The sequence below is a fragment of the Tiliqua scincoides genome, chromosome 3 (genome assembly GCF_035046505.1).
Source record: "Tiliqua scincoides isolate rTilSci1 chromosome 3, rTilSci1.hap2, whole genome shotgun sequence".
NCBI classification, from domain to species: domain Eukaryota; kingdom Metazoa; phylum Chordata; class Lepidosauria; order Squamata; family Scincidae; genus Tiliqua; species Tiliqua scincoides.
In genome coordinates, this window is record NC_089823.1 from 169,417,952 (window position 1) to 169,429,009 (window position 11,058).

The 11,058-nt window shown below is 43.5% G+C and overlaps 1 pseudogene; it reads right to left on the reverse strand.

Annotated features, from left to right (window-relative positions):
- Window positions 1-1,852: 1,852 nt before the first annotated feature.
- On the reverse strand, window positions 1,853-1,972 carry LOC136647260 (5S ribosomal RNA; annotated as a pseudogene).
- Window positions 1,973-11,058: the final 9,086 nt, after the last annotated feature.

Below are 11,058 nucleotides of genomic sequence, written 5' to 3' on the forward strand. Positions count from 1 at the left end.
AGGAACACAGGAAGGAATGGGCTAGGACACTGGCTTATATCACTGTTGCTGGGACCCAGCCTCTCCCTCCCCTGTTGTGCTTACTGCCCTCCCCATGTGTAGCCAGCTACATGTGGGCCATTCACATTGACACCATATGTCGCACACCACCACTGTTTTGGTAGCATACTGCCATGTGGCCATTTATTGTTTCACTGCTGTAAAACTTAGTTAGGATTGGGCTGTCAGCCTTGTGTTGGATCCATTGCTGCCATCTCTTGTGCCTTTGCAGTCGGCTTTGTTTTCAGAAATATTTGCATTATATGGAACACCTCCAATGAACTCTGGGACACTAGGTGTGAGCTCCTAGACAAATGATACATTTGCATATGGTGCCTAAGAACAATCATGGCAGTATCAGAAAATCAGCAACACATATTGTAAAGTGTCAAGCTTTCATAATTCACTTTTACCATCTATGATTCTGCACAAGATTCCAGAACTACAAGATTTCTCACTTCCAAGGCCTGCAGCTCCTCCTATTGAATGTGTAAAGTGTGTGTAAAGTCACATTCCTGTAAGAGGCACTCATGGTGATATATTGATATCCACTTGTTCATTTAGATCGCACTATCTTCCCCATTATGATTCACAATTAAAGTTAGATGTAGGAGAGAAAGCTGATGTAATGGCTTTTTTTCTTTTTTCAGATGCACGTTCATTATCTTCACCTTGAACTTTCTGATAAAAGTTTTAAAGGAAACAATTGGAAGATTCCTTTAAAAAAAAAAAAAACTATGTTACTAAAGGGGGAAAAAAATCTCTTTCACTTCAGCAAGTTGTTTTGACTTATAAAACATAAGGTGTGTGTTGGATGCAACAGGTTCCTTCCTACAAAGCAGTGTTCTTACATCCTCACACCCCCTGTAGGCTTTGAAATCAGTGTTCAAAGTGGACTTTCTGAATTCATGAAAACCCACAGGTCTGTAATACATCCCTAATGGAAGTCAAACATGACACCCTAGAGATAAAACACAGTGGCCTTACCCTCTGTTCACAGTAGGTGTCTGTGTATAATAAATATTTTATTTTACTACAAAAACAAATAACTAAACATACCCCCTGTGTTTGTTCTGAACTCTACAGTAGCTTTTGTGAGTTTGTTATATTTCAAAGCTGAGACAGGAAATCACAAAGTCACATCAGTTACATTGCTTGCCCGCACAATAGAGAACCAAAGCTGCTTTTATTTTATGTAATCTCTGGGTTAGTTACACAGGCACTGGAGACCGTCATTCCTGAGTAGGACCCACATTTTTGGAAGATTTGATAGGTGACACTGTATTGCATAAAGTAACATATGCTGATTACATGGTGGATATCCAAAGTTAATAAGCAAATAAGTTAATAAGCAAATCACCGGGTAGATGGGACTCATTAGCCGGTGAAGGCAGCTCATCTGAGAGAAGGTAAACTCTGATCCCAAATCTCCACTGCCTTGTGGCTACATCCAGTTATGGAAAAGGCTTCAGGAGTCAACCTCAAGGCAAAATCTGGAGCCAGAGTCCCTGAGGCAGTTCATGGCTGAACACAGTCACGTTCTGGCAACTCCTGCGACGCCGCTGGAACCAACCATATTGGCCTTTGCCTTTCCATTGGACCATTTCAGCGACATGGAGAGGGGGGATTTGCTGCATGGGAAACAGTCTATCCTCCATATCTACTTTGCCCAGGCTTTCCGCACTGCAGAGGACACTCTGTTACAGAACCACTATTCAGAGGGCAATACAATAGTCTGAAGGATGCCAACAACAAGCAAATATTTGGGAAAAGTGATGGTTGGCAACCTTCAGTCTTGAAAGACTATGGTATAAGCCTACAGCACCTGGTATTCCCCGGCAGTCTCCCATCCAAGTACTAACCAGGCCTGACCCTGCTTAGCTTCCGAGATCAGACGAGATTGGGCATGTGCAGGGTAACAGTTGCTGTGGGAAAGTAATATTATAGTGGAATGAATCGAACCCTCTGGATTTGTTCTGAAAATGACACTGATTCAAATTTTCAAATCCACAATAGGAATTTCCTTATCTTTATCATAATATCATGTTAGCCAGGCAGGAGGTGTGGTCTAGAGGTTGAGTGTTTGTCTTGCCTGAAAAGCTAAGCAAGAGCCGTTGCTGGATGGGCAACTGTGAGAGATTGACGGTCCAATCCTATTTAAGTGCTGTGCTGATGGGATGTGTGTTCCCTCAGTGGTCACTGTTGCAAAACTGCCTAAAGCACTTTGTGAACATCTCAGAAGCTGGTGCACCAGTGGAAAGGCCAGAGCAGGTAGGGGTGGGGGAGCAGGGAGTCAATGGAATGGGGAAAAGGTGGGGCGGGGGTTGGCGGATTGGGTCTGGGAGGGTGGGATCAGTGATGCCTACACATGCCATATCTGAACCCCCTTCCTGGGTCTGACATGCCTGCATGGATCAACTCATAATTGTGCTAGCAATATTGTCGGCACAGATCCAAGTTGACCCTTAGTGGCTGCTGAGGTTTATCCTGGGGTAAGGGGACAAATATCCCATTACCCTGAGGAGACCTCCAGCAGCCAAAAATCTTTAGTGGGATACAGCAGCAGCTGTAGCCATGCCACTGCTTTGCTGCATGGGATTTAGATAGGACTGGGCTGTGAGAGAGACTGAGAGCCACTAATGTATCTCTATGGAGAGTGGAGTGTGGAAAAGTCAACTGGCAAGAAAAAAAACAAGCAATAACCTTGAAAATGGTCGGAAACTTAGGCAGCTTCCTGTGAGTTGTTGAATTGAATTCAAGAACTGAGGCCCAGGATGAAAACTGCACTATGACAGAAAGCATCTAGAGCAGTGGTTCTCAAACCTTTTAGCACCGGGACCCACTTTTTAGAATGAAAATCTGTTGTGACTCACCGGAAGTGAGGTCATTAATCTGGAAGTGATGTCATGGCCTGAGGAGAAATTGTAGCAGTGCAATGCTACTTAGGAAGCACCCAAGGCTTAAGGCCTTGTTACTTGAGGGAGAGTGCAAAGAGCAGAAGCACTCTGAGGGTAGTTGAGAGTGGGAACTGGAACAGCGAGGAGCAGAGCAATGAAACACAGGCATGCCAAAGCACACAATCCATGCCAAAGCAGGCATGGATTTAGAGAGATGCAGAGAGAGCAGAGCCGGAAGCGGGATGGAGTGAGATCGAGAGAGAGTCTTCCGAGAGTGTCCTGAGAAAGTCTGCCTCCGGCCAGCCTTCTGCAAGCTTTATTTACTTTCCAACACATGAAGCAATACTATGCAACACAAAAGGTTGCTAAGATTACACTGGCTGTAACTAGCTGGTTCTCTAGCTTAACCACAATACACATTCCTAGATATGATAACATCCTGTTGTTCCCAGCACTGGGCTTTAGACACTCAGCATATTACCAAGGCCAGCAGACTGTGCTTCTGCCATGCAAGCAGATGTGTCTGCCTACTGCTGCCAAATACTGCCACAGCATCCCAAAGCCTGGTACTTATGCATAATTACTACAGAAATCATCAAGCAGGAAAATTTTTAACAATCCAAGGCTGCAATCCTGTCCAAAACTACTAGGAGTAAGCCCCATTGACTGTCATCGTTAAAAGCATATACATAGTAGCCAGTTAACAGTACAGATCTGTCACATTTCCCCAAATGCAGTCACATACCATGGTAGCATCAAGTCTAATAAATTAAAACGAAAACATTGAAATGAACGGGGACCCACTTGAAATTGGTTCGCAACCCACCTAGTGGGTCCTGACTCACAGTTTGAGAAACTGATCTAGAGAAATGGAGGTTCTGTGAGATATTTTCATAGATATCTTGTAAAAACTTGAATGAAAAAATGGGGTTTATGCACAGCCTGTCTGCATAAACTGCCTTGAGTCTATGAGAAGACAGTATATAAATACTGTAATGTAATGTTGTGTGAAATTGCGTAAATTGTATAAAATCAGCGATTTATGCAAGCTGAACACGACACAAGTGCTGGAGAGAAATCTGTGAAATGGCAGGATGATCTGTGACATGGTTGGAGGCTTCAGCAGGGTATGTGCATTTTTTTTTTCCCCAAACACATTTTCAATCTACATTTGGTTGAATCTGTGGATATGGGACCCACAGTTACTGCAGAACCCACTGTACCTATTTTTGGAATCAAACAAACCCTGTAGCTTTGTTTCCAGATATTCTAGTGAAAGTTGCTGGAAACTGTCTCAAGATACATTCACACATTACATCCCCCCATATGGCAATTTATGTGCAACGCAATTCTATCTTGTGCTGGAACAGGCAGTCCAGGAGGCCTGTGCTGTATCCAGTGCAAGGTTGGGCCTGAAGTGGCTCAGCCAGAGGCAAGGGGAAGCTCCTCCCCTTACCCCCGGGTAAGCCACCCCAGCCCCAATGTGTCTCCTCAGACATGTGCCACCTCCAGAGATGGCATAAGTCCAAGGAAAGGAGAGCAGATTGCAGAGAGCAGCTTGCATTCCACACTGCTTGGGGAATGGGGTTCAGATCCGGCATAAGAGCCGGGTCCCAGCCCTGCCACCTGCTCTCTGCCCACCCACTTCCAGGACCACTCTCCACCTGCCCTCCCCCCGCCCTGGAACACCTTGCTCCCATCTCCTCCCCACCCACCCCAGACCCCTGTGTTGGACAAGCACATCCGACACAACCCTCCCTTCCCAAGTCTGCACGGAGGCTGAATGCAGCCTCCATGGGCCGGCGCACATCCCTGCGCTGGCCCAGCTGACTTTAAGAGCCACAAACCCACTATGGATCCAGATATAAAAGGGAACACACCACCCATTGCATGACTCTTTGAGAATGCAATAATGGCAGAAAATTACACTTTTCTTGCTGCCATCATTGCCACAAAGTTGTCCCTAAAATGGGTTCTAACCTGAGTTCAGTCAGTCATGAGTTTTCCCAAGGTATCTACCCAGAGAGTTCTTTTCCAAAGGCTCTCCAATAAACCAGGGAACTGCCTTAGCTGTACAGTTAGGCAGAGGATGTTCAAGTGTGATCGTATTGATGGCCCTATTCCTTTTCCCATTCCAAGGCCATGGCAGAACCACTAGCTCTAGAAACAGGAAAATCTGCAGAGTCATCTGAAATCCATCTGCATCCACATGCCTCTGGTAGCAATCACCGTTGCAACTTGGCCGTTTAAAAATGTGTGAATTTTCTATATTCTGTTCATACAATTTTAATGTTTGATAAAATTGCCATTAGGAAATTATTTTTTAATGGGGCGGCATTTTAACTTGATTTTGTAGCATTTTCCATATCTGCAAGCAAGCTGCCTTGAATATTTTCTAAACAGAAAGGCAGGGTATTCAGATGTCCTTGGAAGCTCCCAGGCATCCTTCCACCAGTGCCTAGAAGTGATGGGGGGGTGGGACATTGTCTGCATAGGATGTAAGCCCACCCCATCTTCCTCTCACCACTGCACACAAGAAGAGGATGGGGCCGGCAGGTAGGGGAAGGAGGCAGGCAGACATGCAATGCAGAATAGCCTCAACCCCTGGCCTAACCCACCACCTTAGGCAAATTCAGTTCATGCGTGAGTCAGATCTGAATGTTATTTTAATTTAGCATTAGATTAAAAGTGTCTAGCATTTTAATCTAATGTTATTTTAATCTTTGGTGTATCATGTTATATATTTCAGTGGCTTATATCACTCTTGCGGTACTAAAATTTGCATGTCCTTTTCTTAAATAATTTTTTTTTTTTTTGGGGTAAGCTCTAGGTTTGTTTTATGACCCATAAACTTAGACAATATATTAAAATCTCAGAGGAATTTCATATCAGTAGCGGATAATTTAAAAAAAAAATTCCCTGTGATTTCTCCGACTTATAGAGACAAAGGAATATCAAGTATGTAAAACGGTTTAATAGCTGTTAGTAAATTTTACAGCAACTGTCAATAAATTCATAATATATTAGGGCAGTTAATAGGTCAAGGGAACATATTTATATCTTGCTATAAACTGTTTACCCAAGAACAAACTAATTTCAAACAATAATGAAACATGAAGCCAATAAATATTAATTTTAGCCTTTTTTCTCATTTAAATGCAAGTTTTGAATATCTGTTTTATGAAATATTGGCTGGGCAGTTTTGAAGGGGTGTGTGTGTGTGTTTCTCTGGATGTAGAACAAACTTGGTAAAATAAGGCTCACTACTTAGTTGCAAAATGTCACCGGCAATGCCAGTAAGTTCAGCTTCAGAACAGCTCTTCACAAGAAAACTGGATAACCTAAGAAAAAGAACCATAAAAGTATGGGAATCAGAGCAGTCATTTTAGTAACTGTAAAGCTACTGCCTTCATAATCACAGGACTAATTTCTACATCCAGGTTAACAAACAAAACCAAAATCAGAGAGAGCCTGATTTGTGCAAATGAAATAATGTAAGAAAATTAAATATTTGTGCAAATATGGCCGTTAGGGAAGTTGGAGGGCAGACCAGGTGCAGTGTTAGAGGGGGAAGAAAATGGTGCTCAGATCATAAGCAACACAATAGGGCAAACATAGTTACTGTCTTTGAATGACTCAGCAGCCTCTTTGGGATGCGAAGGCATCACATAACCTTCTGAGGTGATTGAAAGATCCAAAACAGATGAAAAATCAGCAAAAAGGTGAGAAATAGAGATTTTCACCATTATTGCCCCAAGCCAGGACCTAGTGGTAGAACTTCCCGAATAACTCTTTAAAGGGAAGGACAAGCTTCCATATTCCAGATTCTGGAGGCACAGACTCTTGAAGTCTGAATCAGGTCACCCAACACCTAGGGCAGTTCTGTTAGGTGTTGCTAATGGAGAAGGTGGAGAAAACAATCCAAGGGTACAACTGTACCACCTTGTAAATGTGTAAAGTCAGATGGCTTCCAATTTAAATTTCCTGCAACTTTACTTGACAGATGGAGTCACTCCTTATGCCCTACTTGTGCATGTACAGTTATACTAAATTCTGGACTCTGTTGAATCAATCTCCCTTTCCTCTTGAAGGGCCAGTTGGCCCACATCCAATGGAGCTTAAATCTGATTCTGCTCTGGAACTGTCTGGAACCTGCCCCTGAATCATTTTCCCATTGAAGTTCAGTACTATCTTGGCTGGACTTTGCACCCCATTGGTCCTCACCCTGAACAGAACAGGGCACTGGTTGAGTATCGACTATGTAATCTAAGCTAATGGTCACGAATTCTTCTGTATCCCAACAACTCGTTTATCTGTTCTTGCACAAGCCTTTACACTTGCAATCCTAGGCGTATCACTGAGAACTAAGCCACATTACATTCAATGCAATTTACTGCCAGGGAAGGGTGTGTAGACTTACAGCCCAGTCCTATACTCCATTCCCTGCCCCACTTGTGCAGCTGTGCTGAAAAGGCGCATGCTGTATCCAGTGGGCTGGAGCATGAGGCTTCAGAGAGGGAAAGGGATTTAAATCTTGGAAGGGCCAGGAAGGAGGCAGGTTTAGCAGCAGTGGTGCCCGCCAAATCCTAACCTCTTTCCTGGGCCTGATCTGCCTTCACAGGTCGACAAGAACTTGCGTCAGCAATATCACGGCACGGGTTCTGAGTTGACGCATCAGGCCAGCAGGAGCTTACCTGGGAAAAGGGAACAAATGTTCCCTTACTCTGAGTAGACCTCCTGAATCAGAACTCCCCTATGGTATTCAGCAGATGTCATGCTGGCACTGCTAGCATTCCCACATGGGGAGTTAGAAAGGATTGGACTGTAAGTTCTTCTCTTCTAATGACAAGTTATGTTACTGGAATAATGACAACAATATTTATTGTTCTTTTGCCATCAAATTCAGTCCTGCATCTACTCAATGCATTAAAATTAGTAAGAAAACTTATGAATGCTAGTGCAACCTATCTAGAATTTATCTGATGCAGTATCAGAAGGTGCTCTGACTTATGACTGATTAGACCTCAGAACCTTCATGTTAGATTTAGTTTTTTGTTTACAGAAAGTAATATTTTCTTGCCATGGGCACTAACACAAGACTCTCCTTTACCCCAGTATGGCAAAGAGTTCAGTGCATGAGCCAGGTGGCCAAGCACACCCCAAACCCTTATGCAGGATTCGCGAGTCCAGCCTCCTCTTCCTTTTTCTCCTCTTCCATCCAGCAACAAGGAGCTCACGTTTACACAGGTCTCCTGCACAGTGTCATGCTAAACGCCAATGAACTGCACCCAATTAAAATTTTATATTTAATATTAGGGTTTTTATTAATCTAGTATTTTATTAACAGAATTTGTAAATATTTAATGCCAAATTTTTATACATAATACTCAGTCTTATTAATCTAGTAAATTTTATTAATAGAATTTTTTTAACTGTTTTGTTACCGCTACAGATTAAATATGTGATTAAAAAATATTAAGATGCCAGCATCAAGCCCACCTTTCAAATTCTTCTTTGATGGATCAGGCACGCTGGTGCGTTCACCTGTTCAGGCTATTTCCTCACTAATACTGCTGTGTACTGAGGTTTCTCCTCTGTTTTTCTTGTTCTTTCTTGTATACAGTATTCGCAAGGAGGCCTGGAGCTCTGGTGACATAGGTCTCTTCTTTGTGTTCTTAGATTCTAATTAATACTGGATTGAGTTTGTATGTTGCTAGTAGTTTGGTGAAGCTCACCTCTCTGCCACAAAAAGGTCCTACGGTGATGCGTACTTTGCATGCTTTATAGAATGCTATTCCATGCATGATCCGAGTTTTCTCACAGCCAAATTAGTAGCACAGTCACATAGCCAAGTGGAATATGCATGCAGTTTCCACACTGATGTGCTATTGCCTTCTCCTCTTGCTGACACTTTTGATGTTGCTCCCTTTCATCGTTGTCATCATCCTGCTCCTACAACAGACTTAACATCCAAGGCCTTATTCAGTGCATAATTGGAAACTGCAAGGCCCAGATTTTCATACCCCTTTTCTCAGACTCTGGTGGCTGCATGCTAGCTTAAATAGTTGTTACTATTACTTCTTATCAGCCACGCAGCTGATTCCAGACTACCTTTGAAGCTGTCTCCCTATAGCTCCGTCCACCAAGAAAGACATGTGCACAGGAACTGGCTTCCTTGCTATATTTCCATACTGGATTGGGATCCACACAAACATGAATCCTCTAGCTAGAAGCATTCATCCAGCAGCTGAGAATGCACTTTTGGCTACTAAAGTTGTGCTGAGTATTATGTACAGTACCCAGCATAAGCTGGCATGTAGCTAAAGTTGCCAACCCTCCAGGATTAGCTTGGAGTTTCAAAGAATCAGCATCAGATTCAAGGAAAGGAGACCTGGAGACATTAGTGGGGCCTCCCTAGATTAATGACATTGACAGCCCAATCCGATCCCACACCAGCCCAGAGTGTGCAGCGCCACACACTGCATGCTGTGCATGGTGGGGGGGGGGGGGAACCAGACAGCCCAGAAATGGTAAAAACTTCTTTACTTAGCTCTCCAAGGGCTACCAGGTCTCCAGTGGGTCTCCTCAGATCTATGCCAGCGACTTAACTGGTGTAAGTTCAAGGAAAACCCTGGGGGGTCTGGGCCAAGAAAGGGGGGTAGTATCTCAGCATCTCTGTAGTATTTCTGCCCTAGCTACCGCATGGCCCAAAAAGGGCCTTCTGGATGCAGTTGGTGGTGATATAATTACATAATCGCCAACTATTTCTGGGTTCCGTATTTTGCACTCAGCAGTTACTGCTCAGCTGGCTGTGGCTGAAGTTGCCATGGCGGGGGTAGCCATGCGCAAACGCACTGCTGATCCTGGGACTGGCCCTGGATTTCAGTGTACATGGCTGCTGCCAAGATCCTCCTTCTCCTGCTGCCAAACTGTTGCCAGCCGCAGTGACACACAGTTGGATGGGTATGATTGTCATTAGCACAATCTAATGTGGATGAGAATGCACTTCCCCATCCATTTTGTAATGAAGATGGGAATTTATGTCCCTATTTGCTATGTGAAGCTACTGTACATTACCTAAGTTAACTAGTCGTACACAATGTCTTGCTGTGCATGGTCACTGGGCCTTGGTGGGTTTAACCTGCCCAAATATCAGAGATTTTTGCATTCATTGTGCCCACTTCTGTTTCACTGAATCTGCTAAGGAGGTAGTCCACATTTTGTCAACGTTTATGGAAAAAACAATGATTTTGATTATAATAAATGTTCAGGTCTGCAAAGTGACTGTAACTGCTTAGTACATAATATATAGCTGCTCCCACATGGCTGTAATTTGAGATTAACCCAGGTGGATTCCCATCTGGAAGCTACAATTGTCTGAGAAAAGAAAAAAAAAACAGCCCTGAACAAATAAGCTCCATTCAGTGGCTGTGACCTAGCAGATAACTAATGGGTGTATTGCATGCTCCCATCCCGTCTCCAGCTACAGCAGTTCTCATGCTGAATTGGCAAAGTGTGTTTTGAACTCCAGAGGGGTACTGTAGAACTCCTTTTTCTAAAATGTGGACCAGTGATAAATTCAACTTGCTGGCATCTTGCAGGTGCTATGGACAAGGCAAAGAACACTCTCTTTGCTACAGGAACTGGGGTGAAAGTGTCCAGGAATGCAGGATAGCTGGAGATACAAGTTCCAGGAGAATAGGCTAGAACTCAAGGAGAGGTGCTGAATAAAAAGCCCTGGTAAGCAGATACATTCTAAAGCAGGGATGTTAAAACTCATCTCATTCAGAGGGCTGAAGTTAGCATTCATGGTACCCACCTTTTTAGAATCACAACATGTTGTAGCTGCAAATGTTTTATCAGCCTTAATGTTACCACATCACTATAGCCTTGATGTCTCTCTTCAGCAATTACCACAGTGGTAAGAACTTCCATTATATATACCAAGTTATTTATGCTAGCTGGTGACCTGAGCAATCACTTTTGCACATCCTATGGATTGCCATAAAAGAAGGAGACAGACAGGCCCAAACTATACATTCTAATAATAAAAGGCTGCTGCATACTTGGCAAAACAATAGTGTTTCCTGAAGCAAACATGTGTGGATGACTGAGGCACCTT